The 23,079-nt window shown below is 45.9% G+C and overlaps 1 protein-coding gene across 1 annotated transcript in view; it reads left to right on the top strand.

The window, feature by feature from the left end:
* Nucleotides 1-1,538: 1,538 nt before the first annotated feature.
* The window catches only part of LOC135902314 (suppressor of lurcher protein 1-like), a 151,037-nt gene continuing 129,496 nt past the window's right edge, over nucleotides 1,539-23,079 (top strand). The window contains exon 1 of the mRNA XM_065432283.2: nucleotides 1,539-2,111. The gene's annotated coding sequence lies outside the window, so the exon portion shown is untranslated. The remainder of the gene's footprint in view (nucleotides 2,112-23,079) is intronic.

The raw sequence follows: 23,079 nt of genomic DNA, 5'->3' as shown, positions 1-23,079 counted from the left end.
TCAAAATTGTGTTTTAACTTCGTGCTGTCGTGCTTTGTGAGTCTCACGTCTATGATGCCGAAGCGGCAACGTTTTATTTGTTAGTGGCCCCTTATTACCCTAATAGTTCGCTCGCGGTGGAAATACTGCCACTTATTTTGTTTGATTGGGGCGGCAGGATGCGGGCGGCAGCGCTGAAAAGCCAAAGCCCCCTGAAGCTTAATGCCACCGCCAAAAGCGCTTGGTCTGTCTCCATCGTCCCTCAACGAACTTATCTGGTTACACTGTTCCTGAAGCTTTTGCCTGCATAAAAAAAGACGTAGCTCAGCCGTCATACTTTTATAACAGTGGCGAAACAAGATTTACAGGAGAATAAACTCTACAATGTGGAAAGTGAAACTGCTACCTGATATGAAGAGTTTCATATCTGTACAAGTAAATTCTTTACAAGTGCTCCTTTGATTCAAAGTTTTATCTATCTATCTATCTATCTATCTATCTATCTATCTATCTATCTATCTATCTATCTATCTATCTATCTATCTATCTATCTATCTATCTATCTATCTATCTATCTATCTATCTATCTATCTATCTATCTATCTATCTATCTATCTATCTATCTATCTAACTAACTAACTAACTAATTAACTATCCCATCCATTCATCCATCCATCCATCCATCCATCCATCCATCCATCCATCCATCCATCCATCCATCCATCCATCCATCCATCCATCCATCCATCCATCCATCCATCCATCCTTCCAATGCCACGAACAATGTGCTGAGAAAATACTCGCCCCTTGATCTTTAGTATACAGCATTCATACTTCTCTATTATTTATTTATTTATTTATTTATTTATTTATTTATTTATTTACACAATACTGCAGGCCTTGGTGTAGCCCAGGCAGGAGGAACATATAAATAATAATAAATAATACTAACATTAGCAGACGTAAACTATAGTGCATAGAATACCAACTCTGTTTATCAGCTGCGAGAACAAAGCACGGAAAAGAAACACTCGCTCCTGCAATGAAGGGATCGCCAAGACAAATTACGCTAAAAATATGTGTAGAAATGAACTATTGATGCAGTTTAAGTGATGTGAATAAATATAATGCAAGAAAAAAAAAGAAAGGAAATCCGACTTCGGTAATGAATTCACAAGAAAGCAATGATGTCAGTAATTCAGCTGGAGCTGCCCAGATGGAGCTAGCGCTATGCCTGACCACAAGCTTACAAAAAATAACGCACGAGACGGGCTTTTTTGTTTTACTTTACAAACACCGCTTCTCTGTGGGGTGCTCACTTATTCTATTCTTTTTTTTTTTGCATGCGGAAGGGAGCGGATCGTGCTTTGTTCCATAGGGCAGCTGCAAAGTATGGCGCACCTAGGAGCCCACTGCTCGCGGAGCTACGACAGGCGACTGCCCAGCCCGGCCGGCAGCCCTCCACGCGCTCTCGTTACGGGGTCCGAAGCGAGCGAGCGCGCCGCCCCTGGCGAAGCGGAGGCGAAGCTCGCAGAGCCCCGGCCCGCCGCGTTCCCCCCGTCGGATCAGAACGCGACGGGCGCTCGTAGTGTTGCGGTGGCGCGGCGCAATGAGCCGTCCTCGGCCGGCGGAGCACTGCGCTGCCTGAAGTGGCCGCTCGCGCCCGTAGGAAAACGCCGGCACCCGGCTTATCTGGCCTTCACTTTACCCTCGCCTACGCCTGTGTGTCAACGGCGAGAAGCTGCGATCGGAGGCCGTTGCGGGGATTCCAGGCTGTTCCTCGTCCACCCATTGCGCGGATTAATCTTGTCCGAACGTGATCCTGGATTTGGCGTTCTGTTGTGTGCTAGCGACCGTGAACGTCGCTGTCGCGGTCTTGTGAACTTGCCCGCCAACTGATTATTACGGAAACACCGCTCCGCTCACTCTTTTCAGCGGCACGCTTCTGACCATATCGCGTTTTTTTTTTGTATTTTTCTCCTTTCAACTAATTTTTCCCATGCTATTGGACATACCTGTAATCTGAGCCTTACATGTCCACTGTGACCAGCATGCCACATGCTATGGACAGTTCATCCGAAGTGGAATACGGTTTATGGAACCAACTGCGGTGGATTACTTGTACGATGCCTGTAAGTAATACGGTTTCTTCTTGTTTTTTTCTAAGAGACGTTGCTCTCACCTTAATTTTTTTTATTCATTGGTGGCTCTATGATCAGTAGTGATTAAACTACAAATGTAGACCGCGTTATGTAGATAGTCCAAGCAAGAGGCATCACACGCTAAGTTTTAAAGTAACACGGTAGGCCCAATGAATCCTATTCATGTCCGTTCTTCTATAATTTTTTTATTTATTTATTTTAACGTAATATCCACCCTTTGACAGGGTTATTACAGGAGTAGGGTAAAGAAAGAAGAAAGGTTTACACATAAGCAGTTACAATAATAGTAATTGTCAGGGGCAAATTTGCTAAACAAGAACAAATAAGAAGAAATAGACGTAAAACAGTGAGTATCAATACGAATATTGACAAGATTGCCAACAGGAAAAGGAAATAATCATATGGAGAATACAAACAACATCTATTTCATCAGTCTGATGAGTACGTATTATGCAAGCCATGTAACTGCTCAAGAAAATCATAAATTCTTTGCTATTCCATTACAAGTCGGTCAAGAGTATTTCATTCCCGAATACATCTAGGCAGAAACGAATAACAGAATGTATTATTGTTGCACGTACATTCTTGGAGTGTGAAATCATGTGTATGACAAAGGGGTCTTGTTCGTTTAGTTTCGACGTATATTGTGTAGTCTACTTTAAAATCGTTGTGCATTAGCATATATAACAACTTCAGGCGGTGAATTTTAGCTGGACATTGGAATGAGGGCAAACCTGCACGGCGCAGCAATTCCATAGGCGAATAAAGGTGTCGATAGAGGCTAAAAATAAGTATAATCGCTTTTTGCTGCACGTTTTCACGCATGCTGATACCGCTACATGGGAAAGGGAACCAGATTATATTGGCATATTCTAGAATCGGTCGGACAAGTGTGGAGTATACCAAAAGTTAAGTGTCACGGTCAGCGTGCCACAGCGTCCGAATATGTGAGTTTAGCTTAATTCCATTTTATTGCGTGTACAACTATTTCTCTCCTGCCACGTGGAGTATCTAGCTGTAACATAATAATTTTCGCATTAAGATATTTGAACTTCGATTGGTCAGTAGGCTGGATTTCGTAGCTCGCCTTTTTGCTGGTGTGTAGGCAAACGAAATGATACATGCTGGACGCACTGAACAATGTGTTTTTTGCACGCGACGCTTATATGTAAGCAAAGTTGGCTGGTTTACATTGAAGAGTTATATAAGGCGTGTTCCGTCGTCTTGAAGAAATTGTGCCAATCGGTACTACGAGCTGGTGAAATGGGACGTATAGTGCACATAAATATATATCAAGTTCATTAATCTCACTGTGAACAATAATGATGAGATGATATTCAAATATTTAAGTGTAATCTTAGGATTTAGTCACAAAATTATTCATAATCTCGCCTGGGTTTCTTAAACAACAAAAGTCCGTTTGCAGCCACATTAGTCTTGATTGATTATCGACCATCTCGTCTATCAGGCTATCTACCACCAAAAATTCAATCGCCGATCATGTGTATTTATGTCTAGGACGGAGATCATTCAAGTTTCATGAGAACTTGCTAACCTAGCTTTAAGTGCTCTTAGTTTCTGGGCCGTTACTTATTAAAACACTCTAGAAACAAAATTACCGTTTTTTAGTTACAAAAGAAACAATGTTTCAAAGACAAGCGTTGGCTCGATTTAACGGTTATCCTAATTGACATATATCTTAGATTATTCCTCAAATAAGCGAAATGGAAGCCCGGTTACTTAAGTAATTGGTCTGAATACAAATTATTTCTTTATGCAAGTGGTCGGCGCAACATTAATAATTCACTACACTCTTTCTTTGGCGTTTTTCCTATCTGGATCTTCAATGCGTGGATTTCACTGAGACCTTTTAATGTTTCCTCTTTCTTCACGCAACTACCATTTATTTGCCGCAGTAATACGAAGCAGGCTGAGAAAAGCACATCAAGTGCGAACGCTTTCAAAACACCGGCATGTAATATGAGCATATATGGGGAACTCCGCTTCATGACAGGGCAAACAAGTTCCAGCGCTATATTTGGGAATCATCGGCCAAACATTTACTACCATCAGAAAGCGCTGCCAGTTGGTGTCTTGAAAGTTGTATGTCTAACATTAGCAAAATAAAAATAGCAAGACACAATTGTCACTGAATAATATTTCTGTGAAAACATAACAGACATCGTAATGAACGTTATGCGCAGCGCTATGGGTGGTCTTGCGAACAATAAACACGGAATTGGGCTTATTTCTCCGTTCAGACACTTTCTGTACATGTTCTCGTCGTTTGTCTATTTAGCATGGCGATAGACAAGAAAACAAAATAACTGTCCTTGCGCCATGCCAGTATTGTCTTTAAGAGACTGCTCGTAAAAGACATTAAAAAAAATGTGCAGATCCCACGCACTGTGCGAATCGACGTTATGCGATGCATTTTGCAGGTACCTGGCTATCCAGCACTGTTTAGGATTTCTTCGAGCCATTACCAGATGAGCCAACGTGTTTGTGTAAATTGAGTAGTTGTGCTCGTGGGTCGCGAGCGTACGTGTGTGTGAGGACAGCCACGTCGAACATGGTCGCATGGCAGCAAAAGCGTATCTACACCGGTCGTTCGGCGCGAGCCTAAGACATGGCGATTGTTGAGTCCTACATGGGCGAGCGTAAGCGAGAGAGGGACATGGATTGCGACTGTCATCAGTGACCACCTGCTATGCTATCGTACCTACCTATTTCTACTTCATGCGGTATATGTTAAATCAACGATGACATTTGTACTCTGGCGAGTAAATGCTAAAACATGATTAACTTGGGCGATCATGAAGTGGGTACAACGTCACAATTTCTACGTAGCCTTAACTGCTACGAGAGCTTTGATGGTAAATAGGTCATTTGATGCTTTCTCATAACTAGAAAGTGATCGTGGCCTAGTGGTTATAGCTACGGGCTGCTGTGCTCCTCGGTAGAGGTTTCACCATCGGTTTCACGTTGTTTTCTTTTCAGTGAAGCGAGGCCAGACAGGAACCTACCTACCTAGCGCAAAGTGCCAAAAATGAGGCATAGAATGCATCGCATTTACAAAAAAGAGAGAACGTTTGGGCGGAATCTGCAAAATAATTTTTGACAGTTCTTTTTTTCTTTTTCCATTACGCCGATTCTTAACAAGACTCAAACTCAACTCGACGGTAGCGTTCTCTATTTGAACTGGCACAGCGTGATGCTTTCCTTCTAAATTTACTCTCGCGCTCTTTCTTTCCACTTCTTCTGTCCAGGTTAACTCGCGCTTGCTTACCTTCTTCGACTTCACAGCAATGCGACCCGCTGGGCATTTGAGGACATCAGCAGCGGTGGACTGACTGTCGCGCAAGACGAGTCGCACATCTTGTATTCGTTTCGCGCCTTCTCTGGGCGGGTCTTTCATAATGCATGTGCTCGAAGAATGTATCACACATATACGAGGAAAGAAGACCGACCAGGGGTGCATGGAACTCGCTCCGTATACGCGAGCGCCCTCCTTTCCCTCTCTCCTGGTGGCAGCACTCGTTCCGGCGTTCACGCCCCCGAGAGCGTTTCGCGCGAGCGCTTTGGAGCCTGCCTCGTAACGAGATTGAACGCAGCCTCGGTCTGTCCTGGTCGGGCACTTAAAGTGCTTCTCGCCATTGCTGTCGCTCACCGCTGGCTGCCTTTAACGCCTGGATAGAACGCTGCCTTACATCCTTATGCATTGATGGATGCGACTTCGTGCGGCTTGCTGGGAGCGTCCGTGTTTCTTCTTATCTGTCTCGAAACTGTCGTGCAAATCTTTTGTTTCTTTTGTTTCCCTATAGCTCTTTGCGGGCGAAACCTTTTTTCTTCACGCTAAATATGAGTACTTTCTCGTTGGCGAAGTTGTACTTTTTATTCTGTTTATGTCGTGCTCCTATAGAACTTATTCGGTTATGATTATTAAGCCCTGCTAAGCATGAAAATGACGTCGTCTAATCGGTCCTTTTATTCGCGGAGCTGTTTACATGGAAGAATGGTGCGTGCGAGGCTCCAGCATAAGCTTTCACTGGCATTCGCAATGGATTAGCGAGCGAGCACCGGCTATTCACAATTTTCTATTATTTGTCAAGTTTTTGCTAGTTCACTCTCTCGTGTTAACAAATAGCTCTGGTAGCGAGAATGCCGTGCTATTTCATTAAAGAAAATGTACGCGTGTCTGTTTCCTTTTTACTGTTTTCTTGCTAATTTTTTTGCTCATTCATCCATTCTTTTGTTTGAATTCTTGGTTGCTGGCTTGACTTCTTGCCTGCTGCCCTAGCTCATTGGATAGGTAACCAGACATTCAGTGTCGAAGCTGTCTGATCGCCTTTCCCCAGCCAGGCTTTAAAGTGTACTTATCTTACGTGCCAGTATGGGGCCACATTACTTGGTACAGTTGTGCAGATGGGACCACGTTAGGACAGCTTGCTTGACCAGCACAGTATTCATCGCTGAGCTCTATTGACCGTTGTCATCTTCCTTCGCAACGTAGGCGAAAAAAAAAACCTTTTACGCACATTACTTTCCAGGCGTGTAGCCACTGACTCATTAACGTATATATCTTTCTCACTGGTTTGCATTAATAACTTAGGTCCAAACGCAAGCAGTAAATTCCAGAGATTGCAAAGCAACAAAGAAGAATTATTTTGGCGTCGTTAGGACCTATAAAACGTACACTGATGTTACGGAACGCTGCAATTAAGAGAATTTGTATTTCGTGTGTGTTCATTTCCTTTTCGCTGGGGTTTCTGTTGCACAGTTGTAACGCAACTATACAGGCCTAACGAACAAAGTAGTGACGTGCGCATCGTACCTCGGGTTAGCTTCACGTTTCTTTAGTGAGAAGTTTTCTTTGGACCATGGTACGCATCCCTAATGTATGCATCCTTGCTTGTTCTCCGCGTGAAGGTAAGTTACATAGCATTTAATCTACCACCTCTCTAAATCTTCGCATCACAAAAATTCCAACACATGCGTTGGGCCAGCATAATGTTTCGCACTAGTTAAAATGTTCGATTTCCGAAATAAGGACTGCTTAGCGGTGCGTATTAGTGGTTGCAGAGTTCGGAAATATATATTGCGGTGAGTAATTCGTGTTCACCAGATGCGGTTGACATTGGTGGGGCTTTTCCTTTTACACCAGGCTATGCCTTTGTGTGCAACTAACAAAAATCAAGTCTAACCTATGTTCCACGTAGTCAGATCACACTTGAGGCCATCAATACCAATAAAATGCGGAAATAAAGTCGGATGGGATGCTAGGTCTGACGAAGAATCTGTATTTCAATACAAAGTGGATATGAACGCTACTCTTTCTAAATGTTTACTTTTTGAAGAAAAAGGTACCTGTTACATTCATCAACTTGAAACCTTAAATTTAAATAGCAACTCCAAGAAAACATTCAATGAGTCGCGAATTTTCCGGAAGCCTCCGCATTAGCGCCATCACTGCAGCTTCACTGCAGTAGGTAGAAACTTCGGCGCTTTTTTTTCTCACAGGGACTTTTTTCGCTACACAAGACGATGCGTAAGGAAGAGTGAGAGCAGTAACACCGAGAGATAAACACGACATAAAAAATTTATGCAGATCCCAAACACTGTGGGAATCGATGTAAGCGAAACTTTCTGTGTTGTTTGCTTTGGTTGACTATAATTAGCGGTGATGTTGACGGCGCATGCCTAATTTCTGCAGTGCTTAGTCAGATACGAGGATGGTGAGTTGATGTTAGACGTTAGCTTTCATGTACCACTGCTGCTTGTCTGCGTAGCCCACAAAATAGACAGGAAGACGTGTTTGCTTGAGGCATTGTTGTGCACTTTATTGTTCATAGCATATGAGAGGGTTAAGCATTGTCATTGCCTCCCATGGCACATCGCATCATGGGAGAAGTGGTGATCTTTAATTGAATTATGGGGATGTACGCGCCAAAACCACAACCAGATTATGAGGCATGCCGTAGTAGTGGACAGGGGAATAATTTTGACACCCTGGTGTTGTTTAACTCTCACCTAAATCTAAGTGCGCGAGCGTTTTTTGTATTACGCTCCCGTCGAAACGCAGCTGCCGTGGTCGGGATCGAATCTGCGACTTCGAGCAATGCCATAGCCGTCAAGCTACCGCGGTGGGCCCAGATGTGTTGATTTCACGTCCAATCACTGCTGTAGTGACGTCTAGACCCTAGGGTGACTTAAGTTGGCTTTGCGTCTGCACGCCCTGCGTCAGTTGTCCGCTTGAGAAATTTGCATTGTGTTTATTTCTAAAGAATAGCAGAAACATGCAGTACCGTACCTTCAGTGTGCTCCCTACCGATGTCGTGTTTATAGTAGTAGCCTTTCCTTGCCTTTTCCCTGTTCCTTCCTTCCCCCCTGTATGGGAACTGTGAACGAAGAGTGGCAAGGCTCAGTCATTTCGCGACTGTGCCGGTTTTACCCATTCTTCTTGCCCCCTCTCTATCCTCCTATCTACCTCTCTTCAGGACTTTCACGTTAGTAAAAGGGTAAGCGTTTCTTTTTCTGCAATGCTTTTGCTGGGGTCACAGATAATGTGACGACGCCAGGGAGCTCCAGAGGGCATTGTGCAGATGCGATGCGATGGAAAGTTCCAAACGAGTTTATCGCGTCGTCTTTCCTCTCTTCCGCGCTCCTTCTATGTATATACACGCTCTGAACCACCCCCCGACGCGGCGGGAAAAACAGTGGCACTTTTGTCAGCAGCAGCAGTGGAAAACTCGAAGGAAAAGGCAAAGAATGCTTCGCTTTAAAGGAGATAATGGCAGGTACACCAAGTAGCCCTCGTATCTGTCACCCCAAACAGCGAACCGCTGTCTTGGTCGCGTGTGGCGTATAGAACGAATGCCCGAAGACTCAAAAAAAAGGAAGAAGAAGAAAAAGAGCACGACATATGGCGGCGTGTTTCGAGAGGAGACAAAGCATCGCGACCACTATAGGATTCCGGCGGCGCATGGTCCTCGCTGCCGCATCGACAGACAGACAGACGGGCCGGCGTCTTGGGTGGCCGCGCTACCAGAGCAAGTGCGGGAGCCGCTCCCAAAGTAGGAATTGAGTTATTGAGGAGCTCCAATAGCCGCCCGGAGGTAATCTAATCGAGGGAGACCGAGCCGGACCATTAGCGGTGGTCGCTCACTCGACTGCCACGTCCTCTTAAGATTGTGTTCTTGTTTCTGTGCTTGTATCTGACTAACTGCGCCAGAAAAAATAAAAACGCGAAGCTCTGCTGCAAAGTGACGTCCCACCTCTGGTGCTCGAACACCGAGCATGACAACGAGCAGTGGATGCCCTGCTCGAACGCAGCGTTGCTCCGGGGCATATGGCGGTTTCTTCTCCTTCATTTTTGCACATCAGGCTCTGTGTGTGTGCTTCTCACATTGTCCGCTCGTAGCACTGAATCTGAGATGGGCAGCGTGTAACGAGAGAAGTGCCTTCCTCTGCGTACTCTTCGATAGGCGTGATTCACTTCACTCTGCCTCTCCTAAACGGCCGTGTGCGATCGTGCGAACTGCCCGCGTATAGCAGCCATCGCTACTGAGCCCGCTTTATCGATTCTCGTCGGAGATACGGCAATCCTGGTGGGAAAAGGGAAAGAAAATCAAGGCACCCGGAACGCGGTAAACGCCCTACCAACCTTCCAGCCCGCGGCTCGTGTTGGCCGAAGAAGAATGGTCCTGCGCGCCAGACGTGCGCCTCGCAGGACGAGTGAGCCATCCTTGTTGCTCCGAGTTGCCTCCCTCGGCTGCTATCTCTCTACCTCGTCTACTCGCCAACGCAGACCCAGGCACCGTTAGTTGAGAAATCCCGCCCAGAAAGCTCCCGCCGAAACATTCGTCTTGCGGCTAGAAAACCCTTTGCTGCGGTTCCTGGCCGTCACGTCTTGGCAGGCTGCAAACAAAGTTAGCGCCCGCCATGCCCTTTCTTTCACGTGCTCCTATTATTTGCGTGCTTCTTTTACTTCCCCGTGGAGCAGTAATGTTGAAAATCTAAGCTACGAATACTTCGGCAATTTGGCAAGCTGTCTCGAATGCTCTGTCTCTTTTCTGAAACACCAATAGGGGATCGAGGGTTCCAACTTCACCTGGAAACAATGTTTCGTGATTTGCTCTTATGCGATCCAGAATGCGTAATAGGCTGGTAGAAAATGAAGTTTGATGAAACTGTTGTGGAAGTGAGGTTCTTTTGGAGTTACATCAAAGCCAGGTAGGGTATGTAGTTGAAGTTCTTAAGGCGAGAGCTTATGCTATTGCTGTGGAATGAAAGGTCGAACCAGTATGATGATTGTGATAGTAATGATCGTTATTAAGTAATGTATTATAATCTGCGACATATTAGCTTAAACAAAAATCCTGTAATTTCAGATTTGTGAGAGCGAGACTATGATATGCGCTGCGGAATCTACATACGCAAGTTCGGTCAAGAAAAGTCATCACTCCGCGCATTCCGTCCATGTTTCGCTGAGCGCCAAAAGCGTTCGCTCGCGCGAGCATACGCGTGAGGCTCCTCGCGGTGGGTTGCAAATAAAAAATGCTAAAAGAACAGTAAACATAAAAATGATCTAAAACAGTGCATTAGCAGCCGTATACCAGGGTGTTTGTTTCTGAGGATTAAAGCTTGTTTCATTCAAAACTGAGCCTATATTAAAAAATTCGCCGTTCCACCGAAACGGCGAAGCACCGATTGCGATAGCAAATTAGTAGATAGCTGCACGATGTAAGGATAGTATTTTATCCGCCGCGTAAAGTTGCAAACATGCACTCACTAAATAAATTAGCAATGATACAATATGTAACTGTGACTCAACGAGGACGTAGAAAGAAACAGACACACGTAGACAGCGCTGTCTTTCTGGGTCTGCTTCTTTGTACGTCCTTGTTCAGTCGCGCTTACACATTATAATATGGATTCAAGCCAACGAGCTGGTCAACGTGTTTGAACTAAATTAACCAGCACGTTGTCACGCACGCACGGTTAAACATGAACACACATCGCTCGATGACAGCGGAAGCTGTCTGTGAAAACGCTGCAGCTAGGAATCGTGGCAGCAGCTGCGAGCCAATTGACCTCCATGCATCTGTCGCTTCAACGCGTACGAAACGTAGAAAGCACAGAACATACGAAGCTACCGGCACTACGCGCCACCATGCTACGCGCGCTCTGCGAACATCGCAGTTCGCTTTGAAGGTGAGGCCTGCGCGGGCGCGCACTTTAGCCACGTCGCAGATCGCTTTTAAGACACACAAGCGCCGGCAACGCCTCCCTATGGCGTCCGCCGAAGGCGTCTACTACGGTGTCCGAATGAATGAATTGAATTATGGGGTTTTACGTGCCAAAACCACTTTCTGATTATGAGGCACGCCGTAGTGGAGGACTCCGAAAATTTTGACTACCTGGGGTTCTTTAACGTGCACCTAAATCTAAGCACACGGGTGTTTTCGCATTTCGCCCCCATCTAAATGCGGCCGCCATGGCCGGGATTCCATCTCGCGACCTCGTGCTCAGACTACGGTGTCCGCGATTCACGTGGATAACGCCGTAGTAGATGCCGTGGTTGTCTCCACTCTGTACGAAGCGGCGGGTGAGGAGGACATCGAAAGAGAGAGAGAGAGAAGGAGATTCTAGATGATGGGAAGGAAAGGTTGGCATCGAGGCACCCTAGCAGCCGCCGGAGAAGAACACCTCTCCTCCTCCCTCGCCTCACCCCCCTACCTCGCGCGCCATAGGAGAAGGCACGCATCCGTGCCGCGTTCCTCGCTCGCGCACGCGAGGTTGAACCGCCTTCGCCGGCTCACCCTCACACGCTCTCACTCACACGGAACCTCACGGCGACGGTGACGGCAGAAATGCGCTTGCAGTGTCAATATAATAGCTATCGCGATAAAAGAGTCGCGCATAACTGCGGTCAAAAAACATCGAACTATATCCAAGTGCGAACGAAACCACTGCAAGAAGTCTCTCTAGCCTCCACAGCGTTGACTGCTATGCACGAAGCGGGGCATACGCCTCCGACTAGACGAAGACCGCGAGCGCGCAGCTACCGCACCAAGCGCTCTCCAGCTGATTACTCCCGGCCGCCCACCACTCTTATTATGCGGTGCTGTCGGGCGCGTCTGGCCGACAAGTCGTTGGGTCGAGAAAGCTGCCGCCTTCAGCGTTCGCGGTGTACCAGTGGCTGCAGCGTCGTCGTCGTCTCTCCCATCAGATGAGATTGCGCGGACAGGGAAGCAGCTACCTAAGAAAGAACCGAGCATCCAGGAAGGCAGATTGCTCGCAATGCCGGCACCCGACCGCCCAGTGAGGTTGGGGACGGGGAGACATGAGGAGACAGTCGGAGGGAATCAAGAAGCCGTGGGCGTATTAGGCGGACATTCTGTTACAGCCGTGCTTCTTAGAGAGTATCTTTATGGAGTAGTTTTTACAATTTTGTTTGGTCACCGACAATGTAATGTTTAATGCGAAGGTCCTCGTCGGACCACCGCTCATTCGACTCAGCCAGTTCCTGCAGAAAGCAGCACCTGGGAACACCGATTGCTGACGAGCCCGCTTCTGCTGCGGAACAGTTGCAACCTTGAGCGAGACAGGCACGTTGTCTTCCAGCACAATGCTTCCCCCTTCCTGAACTGTTATGATGGTTTACTTCGCCCCTCGATTTTAGTTTAGGTAAATGGGTACTTTGTCCTTGTAAATGATCGCCTGAAGTTTTCAGCATTTTTTAACGTTCTATAAAATGGGACCCACGTTGCACACAGTTAAATTTTGAAGCGACGCTTTCTTTGCCTCTTCTCCCGACTTTCCGAGCACTGCTGCTGCTGCTGCTGTTATGGTCTGGCCATGCGTTCCGCTGGGTTTCTTGCAACACCACCAGATGGCGCCGGCCTCCACGCATCCCGGCCAACGCCGCCGAAGGCCGGGATGCGCAGTTTCTGCGTGTGGCGCGTGCTGTGCTTGCTTTCCTATGCGACAAAAATGCAGGTGCTAGGATGTGAAGGTTGCATGCTGGGCTGTGATAGTGTAAACATTACAATCGTGCATAGCCTGCAGAGAGCGCTCGGAGCTGGTGTCTCTGCTGGTAGCCGTGGTTGTGAAGCACGCTGCGCTTCCGCATCCGCATGTAACCGAACGCTGCTTTGCAACAACCAAACCCGCAAGAGAATTCCCCTCGCTGACTAGCCGTTGATGAGGAAATGTTCTGCACGCTTCTGCCACGATGCGAAGTGCCGTATGAGGCAACAATAGCGATCAACCCTCTCAAAGATTATGAACAATGACGCACAACAACGCCTCAAGCAAACACCTCTCCCTGTGTTCTGCGGCCTACGCAGACAAACAACAGGGGTTCCCGCAAGGTAATGGTTAACATCAACTCACCACTCTCGCATTGAATTAAGCGCTGAAGAAATTACACATTCACCGCCTACATCCCCGCTAATTATCTTTAGTCAGAGCAAACAGCACAGAAAGCTTCGCTTACGTCGATTCCCAAAGTGCGTGCGATCCGCATATTTATATTCTTAAAAGGACCATTTACTTTTTACTGACGTGCAGAATTTCTCCTCAAACTCTGTGCTAAATGCGCCTTTGCGATGTCTGTGCCGTTTGTACAAAGGTCATAGTATCCTGTGCCACTGTTTAAGTTAGCCAGCGCTCCTTGCTTACACACCGGTACCCAAGCTCTCCCCTTAGATCTCTTGCTTTGAAAGAAAAAAAAAATACTTCTAGTTAGCGACAGAACTTAACGTTCGGACACCTTGCCGTTTCTTATAAAAATGCACGGGTTTTTGAAGGAGCTACATTTCAGACAAGGTAAGTGAATCTGGTAGGGGCAAAAGCGCAACGCACAGTAATCCGGGGTTGTATTTTCTAATGCATGTTTTTTAGTTCTTTGTAATTTACTCGGACGTAGATCGCACGCCGTCACGTGCCGTTCTCGCCAGGCTCACACACTCAGGGCGACATTTAATAAGAAATAAATAATGAAAACTGAAATAGAACGTCACAAAATACGAGCCCCTATTTGTTCAATGTGCAGTTTAGAAAGGCTTGCTATCACCTCTGTAGTATACATATCACGAAACGCCTACGTTAGCCATACATATTTAAACTAATGGTTAAGGATCACCAATGTACCTACTAAGATATCATCGATGAATTTTTATGAGAACTACATTCTTGCATTTGAATAAATAGTAACAATTATGCGTGAACGAGCAGCAGAGGTTATAAGCACGTGTCCACCAGAAAAATTTACATAAATAGTTTATTCTATATTTATTTACGAGTCAAAATATGCGCATGTCTTTAACGGCCGACAAGTGCGGTAAAAAAATGTGTGTCAAGCCGCTATGACTCGTCACAACGGCGTGAGAGTACATTTTAGTACTTATAGCCAGCTTATTAACCAATTCGTATGTAGTGAAGAAGACGTGTTAAGAAATGTTCTTGTATTGTAAGACGTAACCGTGTGGTGATACCACTTCAAAGAGAAAAAGTTCAACCTTTTACTGCGTTGTTATCAAACCCGTTGAGTTGTTTTGCGGCATAACAGTCCCGCATATTTCTGCATTCTTCGAGAAGCACAATTCTTCATAAGTAGACCCGCCGTGTTCAGTGTTGTATTTAGTTTTTTTTTTCAAAATTATTTTCATGTTTGTTTCTCAAATCGTTCCGGCACATATCCACATGAGCTTTTTTTTTCCTTTTTGTAATCACTGCAACGCGTTTGTTTCTTCGGAGGGAATTTATACTACTCCAAGTAAAAAAAATAAATATGCACAGAAATTCCTCTGGGAGTTGTCTAAGAATGCGTAAGTAATGTTATGAAACTTGATCCGACCAATATAATGCTTATCAACTTTTAGCAGTCGTTATCAACCTTATCGGACTCGACCTGTTCCTTATCAACCCTTATCTATCCTTAACAACCTTATCGGACATGATCCGAGAAGGTTATCAGGGCTTATTAACATTATCAGAACTGATGCGACTATAATAAGCCCTTATCAACCTTTAGCACCTTATTCATCTACGTCGAACCATCATGAACCATTATGAGACCCACATAACCCTTCATCACTCCTTGTCATGCTTACCAAGTCACTGACTGCTTATCTGTCAGCGTGGCGCGACGTGAAGCGCATGGGCCCTCATAGATCGGTGGCATTTTGGTCGATGAAGGAACGCCACATCCAAAGGCGCATCCCCAGACCTCTGAAATGCAATGGGGTTGTGGCGTGTTTGGTACTGAATTTTCGCAAAATCGGAATTTTTCTGATGTGTACTTGGCACCAAGTTGGCTCTCCATATGTGTTCTAGAGGTATATTTTATTCCAACGTCCGCAAACCTTCAAGAAGGCCTTCCAGAAATGGTTGCTTAATAGATTATTTTCTTTATAGCGATTTGTCTCACGGGACGGAGAGGTTTCCTCATTGCCTTGGTAGAGAAACGGTGCGCATTTAAAAATTCGGAAGAGACACTTAAGATTGTTTACGACTGAGAATGCGAAAGCATTACAGTACCTTTGGTGAAATGTTTATTTTCTTTTTCGCGTGTTCCTTGTGCTCGCAAGGTCTCCTCCGCGTTCTAATTGCGCCTCGGTAAGGTCCAATGGAAACACACCAAGTGTCTCAATGCGCACGCTTGCCCACGAGGAGTTCATAACTCGAACGACCGCTCAGTGGCATTGAACTGGACATTAACGCTCTTTACAGTGAAGCTGCACATGGCTAGAACGCCGGGATTTCTTCGTCTCCGTAGCCAAAAGCGGAAGGCGCGCGCCATGTGCGCCGCTCGGTTCCTAGCAATACCACGGGATGGCGCTCGCCTCCACCTATCCACGGCAGCGGCGGCCCCGCCTGTGAAGGGGAAAGAAAAATAAGAAGCAGAAAGCCCGCCTTCGCGCATAGCCTTCGCCGCAAACGTTTTCCGGTATAGATTACGGTGGCATAAGCTGCGGTTGCCGGGAAGCAGCAAATGTAGCATACGAAGCAGAGAGTGACGTAACTGCACTTTGATATGTAAAAGTGGAACCGGCCTAGCAACTGATTTCATTTGTGCTGTGATAACGTTATAGAAAGACGACGCATAGTTAGGATTTCCGAGGAGCAGCGCGAATATGATGAGCAACGAAAGGAACAGCAGCGTCAATATGCACAGCGACGTCATGCTCAGGCTCAGCAGGACTTAGTTCAAGGCTATACGTCACATAGGTCTATCGGATCAGGTGATACCACAGCTGCGCTGGCCAACCATCTTCGTGGCGTGAATTTGAGGCCATTTCGCAGCAAAGCTTTAGCCGCTAGTTGGCCTGGATTTTTGGTGGCGCGTCCTGACGGAGAAAAAGGACCTTCAGCGAATAAATAAAAAACCGTCTGTAATTGAAGCGGAAAGTGCATACATTCTTTGGTATCATGCATACAGCATACAACACACCATTCTTTTCAATAAAGAACAAGCACAAAACGAACATCCAAACCCCATCATTGATGATGATGTGCTCCTATTAACAATACGAAGCACGTAGCGCTCCTCGCATACGTTTCCCGCTAAAGATTACTGTTGCGCAAGCTGCTGCGGGAACGGAAATTTCCGACGTGAGTAGTACACGTCACCAGCATTTCATATATATCAAAACCAGCGTAGCAACTGATTTCATCGTTGTTGCAGCACCGCTATGAGTAGACAACGTGTAGTTGGGACTCCCATTGCAAGGAGCATCAAAGGGAAAAGAAACGGCAATACAGCCAGCGATGGCGTGCTGCTAAAATTACTATTACTGCCATTGCTACCATTACTCAAAAGCAATAAAGCATTGCATACCGCCTCAGAAGTTGTAGTGGTGGTTTTTCAAGAGCTTTGCAAGGCATCCATTTTCGCAGGGCCGAGATTGCGAGTCAATTTTTATCTTACACAATCATTTTATACAATCATGACGTGCCGTCACCTCCTCCCCATTGGCTCTGCCATTGCATGCCCAACGACACACGCTATTAGGCCATACTTGTCTCGCACACTGGAGGCCCGGGTTCGATTAGCACTAAGACCGAAATTCAACAAATTTTCTTGTCAAAGCTATTGATTGACTTTGTTTGCACGATCCTTCTTGAGAAATTTGACGTCAATCCGAACATTTTTGACGTGTTCTTACTCTTTGCACAGTCAGTCATTTTGGCATCGCACGGTGGCGACGCCAACGACGCCGGATTTTCCCGTAATGGGGCATATAATGCTTCCGCATTAAAAAAAATCCATTGTTCAAAGCTCTTGCATCACATCGTCTTTCGTCGTTGTAAAAACTTCGTGGAACGCGCGTTTTCGGGTCATTAATCAGACGCCGTAATTTTTTTAAAGGTCCCGCGCAGTTTAAAATGCATTAATCGCAGGAGCCAAGTGCCTCGCTTCCGCCTTTGCGCGCATTTTATGGGCGGCGAACATAATTTCAGTAAAAGAACGAGCTTCGCAACAGAGCCCCGCAGCCGTGTTCTACGAGCGATCAATTCTTCCGAATCAGATTCCGCATTAAAATTCCATAATTCGCCGGTAAACGGCGGAGGGTTCTTTTGCCTATTTTTCATGCGCGAACTTTCTTTAACAGCAGAAACGAAAAGTACTCCTTTAATGAAATGGTGCTCCACGAAAACTGAAGATGGCTTCTGGGATCTTACGTTGTTCGACGGAGATTCTTTTTGTGTTTCAAACGTGGATTCGTTTATGGATATAGATGCGTCTTGCTCTTTATTCAATTAGGGCGCCCAGTGACGGTTGTACCATTGGCGTTTAGTTGCATATTTCTAGTAAACGGTCCTTTGTGTTCTGTTTAGAGTTGCCTTGTGTTCTATTCACGTGCTATAGGTACTAGTTCATTTAAGACGCTATTCTTACAGCCCGTCAGCCGTGTAATTCTTTGATTATTATCTCTATAGGCAACGTTATGTTCATTGTTTTATTTTTTTTATAAACATTACTGTCACAGGTTAACCACTGCTCGCAAGTTGGGGGCAGCCTATTACCATTAGAGCGCACAACATGTAGATAATGACGTTTATTAAGTACATATGTAATAAAGTACTGCTCAATAGGCTTTGTATGACTTTTTCTTCTTAAAGCGCAATCACAAAGAGATGAGAACAGAACACAAGAAACAAAGCAGGAAAAGTCTTCCAACTGCAAGTTTTCTTTATTCGGATTGAAGTTTTGCCAGTTAACCATCAATCGCACATGCGTGTTCGAGAGAACATACATTTGTCATAACAAAAAAGAAAAGAGACACAGAGACACATGAGACAAACTCACTATCACAAAAATGCTACTGTGCAAGCCTAAGATAGAACTGCTAAAGATACAGGGAAGCCCCACTACTGCAAAAAAAAAAAATGCTAGCACTTCTTTGACGATTAGGTATACTAACTTCTCACCATATGCTGTTATAGTGAATTGGTTGCCAAACGACCCGCCTTCCTTTTTTATACGAAAAGATTGCGTGAGCATTGTCTCCGCTTTAGAATCTGTGAAGGGCGTAGCGCGGACGCGCACCACGCGAGCCGCAGTTTCGCTACGCCGACGAGGAGTGGACGCACATGGACAGTAGCGCCTGGCGCAGTCTGTGTGACCAGCGGCGTTCGGCGCGCTTTGGCGTGGCTACTGTGAACTAGCGCGGCCGGCACGGGAACAGAACATGTCCTATCTCAGATCAAAGCCGCAACACCAGAGTGCATCGCGCGCTAGCTTGGCTGGCCGGCACCATGCTGGCTTACAGTTCGGGTGCACTGAAGAGAGCGTGTTGAGTTTGCGTCTTTGCCGAACGGAAAAGCGCTCGCACGCGCACTCTTGCGCACGTGCGATGCGGCAATAGAGGATCGTCGCACTGCGGCACTGCGGCGTGCCACGTTTAACGCGCGAAGCTATACAGAGGGCAAATGGGCAATGGCGTCCTGTGTGCTTCTTTCCTCGCCCATTGTCGTTTTCGCGGTTACATGATGCATTCCAAAATCTTCGGCGATTTCTGGCGTCGCCGGCGTGACGTATCTGACTTTACCGGCCACTGCTTGGCACGCTGAGAACGCCAGACCAGGAATAGAGAGAGAAAGAGAGGAAGGCAGCGAGGTTAACCAGAGGCATCAGACCAGCAAGATTATAAATTCTCCTCGAGGTATTCGTAACGGCAACATGTCGCCATGTCGAAAGACAGCTGTCGACGCTGAAGAAAGAAAGCCCAAGCACACCGTGACTGTGCGTGTTCTACAGGGCAGTGAGAGTGTCGACGTGCTATAGACCTTTCCAACGAGAGCTTCCTGGGTGTCGCCATAATGCCCTTTGGACTGTTGTAATTACGCTTGAGCCTCCTGCACAAGCAGCGCAGAAGCTGCAACGCATGCCTTCTATGGTAGCCCCGCGCAACGGCCCGAAAAGAGGTGCTCTCTCAACCCGATGGAAGCGTCCATAAGCACGCGCCAGTCAGGCCGAGAAGACGGCCGGAGCTCGCGACGTGACGCCCCAGGCTCGCCTCGCCTAAGCGCGTGCTGTGGAGCAGCGTTCGAGGGCCCTGGCGGAAGAGAGTCACCCAGCACAGACGCGTGGCTACCGAGACTTCTGAAGAAAGCAAATGAACGTCTCCTACATTGCAGGACGGCCAAGGGGAGACTGTGGGCATTATAACAGTTGCGTGTGAAATACATTTGGTCATGATAATAATTAAGTGACTAATAACCATGAAAAAGAGTCATAATATAGGCATACAATTACATTTATTCATAGCATCAATAGAAAACCATGTAGTACATATACCTTGTCTCTTTTACCGTGGACACTTGGCCGACACATTTTTTTTGTGTGTGTGTGAAGTGCATGCAAGCAAATCTTGGCGCGTCGTAGAGGCGCGAGCTTCTTCGTTACTCGATAAAGAGAGAATTATCCTGAGTATAACAATACTACAGCGATACAAAAGGCACTCAAGGCCGAATTGTTGCCAATAGTTCACAAGTAATGACCATTTCAGAGTCGGTGGGAAAAAGGTTGAGAAAGAAGAAGGAATGTACAGAGCGCCACAATACACCTTACACCGCAATACAAGATTATGCCACGAACAATGAATACACAAGAACCCATCTCTGAGACAGTGGTCTGCATAGCATAGGAGAAGCAAACATTGACGCACAGGTTCAAATAAGTGTAAAAGAAGTTGATATAAAAAAACATCTACCGACGTATTTTAACATCTCTAGTAATCTCGCGAGTTTCTCGTTTCTCCAAAAAAATTTATCAGTGGAAACACTGCCCGTACTCGTGATGTTTATGCTGGCACTCACCCAGGAATTTATCCAATAACAACAGTCCTCTGCCAGGGAAAATAGGAGGCGTCTACTGGTCAATGCTGATCTGCCCATTCCCCTTCCCTTCTCCTTACTAAAATAAAACTTTTTATTAGATTGCTTTATAATATTGTGGATCTTCGCGCGACCACTGCTGCGAAGCGCTTGGTGATGTGGGTGGTTGGCGCGTTGGATGGTTTTAGAGAAATATTGTTGGTGTGTTTCTGTTATAGTGCCTGAGATTCGGCTATTACTAAGGAACTGGAGGAGGCTCGAAAAATGCCTAAACGTAAACAGAGGCTTTTGGCTATCAGTCATTGAAGGGTTTCTTCCGAGTTGTGCGACATGCCACGAAAGGCTGGAGCCGAGTATGTAATCATTTGCCTGTTGAGTGCACAGCTAGTGTGCCCATATTAAATGATGTTATGCCTCCCCATTTGATGCCTGCGAATGGAAAGAGGCTGTTGATCAGAGAGGTGATTTTCTTTTCCTTCGCTTTGATTTGCGGACTCCTTGGCAACCGCCTGCGAAGAAGCACATCCAAAAACTTCTGTTGGCAAACTAGTTGTAAACGTTAGAATGTAATGATGGTATGAAGCTCTGGAACCATCTTCTAGTAAGTTGGAGGGCAGCAGTTTTCTTCAGAGACAGTGTCATACCTTGACAGCACTGTGCCCACTTCATCCTGCCTTAGCAACTTAGCGCGCGGTTTTGCGTGTCAACCTTATTCCACCAGCTGTTGCGTGGCTCTTGTTCCTTGTTTTCTCTTGCTTTCCCTTCTCCCAATCTCCACTTTCTATACTGCTATATATATATGTGAAGAAATATGAGTACGACGTACGTTGAATAAGCATAGTATATTGCCTTGACGTGCCGGCTGGTGGACCAGCCTTTGTCAAAGGCTGTTAGACTAGCCGAAATGTCAGTGCAATGTACTGTGCTTATTCAACGTACGTCGTACTCTTTTTTCATTTTGCTACCCGGGCCAGCACGATTTCCTCAAGCTCTCTCTCTCTCTCTCTCTCTCTCTCTCTCTCTCTATATATATATATATATATATATATATATATATATATATATATATACAGTGAAGTAGGCGCGCGTATAACGCGGACGTTTCGGCCGGGGTCCGGCCTTCATTAGAATACATTGCATGGTGTCAGTACAGTTAAGATACATGTGCCTATCAACCAAATGAAGATACGTTTACATAAAAAACGAATAAAATGGGCGAACAAAATGCATCCTAATCGTTCAAAGGATAGCTGAACACGTGTATAGACCGATGGCGATTGCAAACGTATCATCTAAAATAGAAAGCATCAAACCCACCGAAATGAATTGTAAAACCCAATCGCCACGTGACAACAAAACGTCTATATCTGCTCAATATGTGCTATGTTATCAAGCAAACACAAACACAGAAAACGGGGAATTGCGACGTACTAGTAGAAGAAGGGACAAGTGACGGGGCTACAAAGACAGGCAACTCAATTTTCCTACACATTCATTCATACCACAGGCGACGGTATCAAACTTATAGATAAGGAAGGATTCGCGGGATTCTCTATCATAATTTGAACAAAATCCAGATTCAAGCAACACGTTACTCTCAGTTTATCAAATGAGTGGTCAGGAAGACGCACGTGTTTTGAGATGGGCAGGTTGGGCAACGTGTTAGCGTGGGATTTATGATTGTTAAAGCGGAATCTGAAAGGCCCTTCTGTTTGTCCGATGTACTATTTTTTTGCAGAGAGTACATTCAAGCATGTATATTACGTTTTTTGTGTCGCAGTCGAAATCACCTTTGATTTTTAAACAAACGTTTGAACACGTACTAGTAACCTGTTGCGATGTGACCATGTAGGGGCATACTTTACATCGCAGTTTTCGACAAGGATGGCATCCGATGGCATCAGGGCAGTCAGTCTTAGATGATAGTTCAGTGCGAATAATTACCCGGACGCAGACCGGCTTCTTTTCTGGTATATATATATATATATATATATATATATGAGTGTGTGTGTGCACAAAGCGCATGTTGTGCTGCGAAGCTTTCGTGAAGCTGTTAATGAAATGGCATAAATTTTCCCATTTCTTTAGCGCAAACTGGTGCGCATGTGCTCTCCTGAAGCCGTGCTACGCAATGTGACAAATATTATATTGGCTCGTATTTCTTCATTTTTTTTCTTATTTATTTTATATGTGCGTACCACTTCATAGTCGATCGCTTGTTGTGGGCATGTGCCACACTATGGAAATCATCATCATAATCAGCACGAGCACAGGATGTTTGGCCAGTCTGCAAATAAAAGTACGTGCCATAGCATGAAATCGTAATCATCACGAGGAGGAGGAGGAAAAACTTTATTTGCTCTAAATGGTTAGAAATTAGAGGACGCTAACTCCCTGCGCAGCCGGCTTGTCCCACGTCGCGACCGGCAGGTCCAGGCCCACTGGCCCGGTCGCGGGCATGCCGGACAGGCAAAATTTGCTTATTTCGAGCGGGGCTACGCAGAAGCGAGTCCCACTCCTCCTTGCTGAACCTGGGATATCTCGGCCCACACTCCCAGATCATGTGTGCTAGAGAACGGGCAGGCGTTGT

The sequence above is a fragment of the Dermacentor albipictus genome, chromosome 5 (genome assembly GCF_038994185.2).
Source record: "Dermacentor albipictus isolate Rhodes 1998 colony chromosome 5, USDA_Dalb.pri_finalv2, whole genome shotgun sequence".
Lineage (NCBI taxonomy): Eukaryota > Metazoa > Arthropoda > Arachnida > Ixodida > Ixodidae > Dermacentor > Dermacentor albipictus.
Note: the sequence above shows the minus strand (reverse complement) of the source record. Positions and strands in the feature narration are given on the sequence as shown.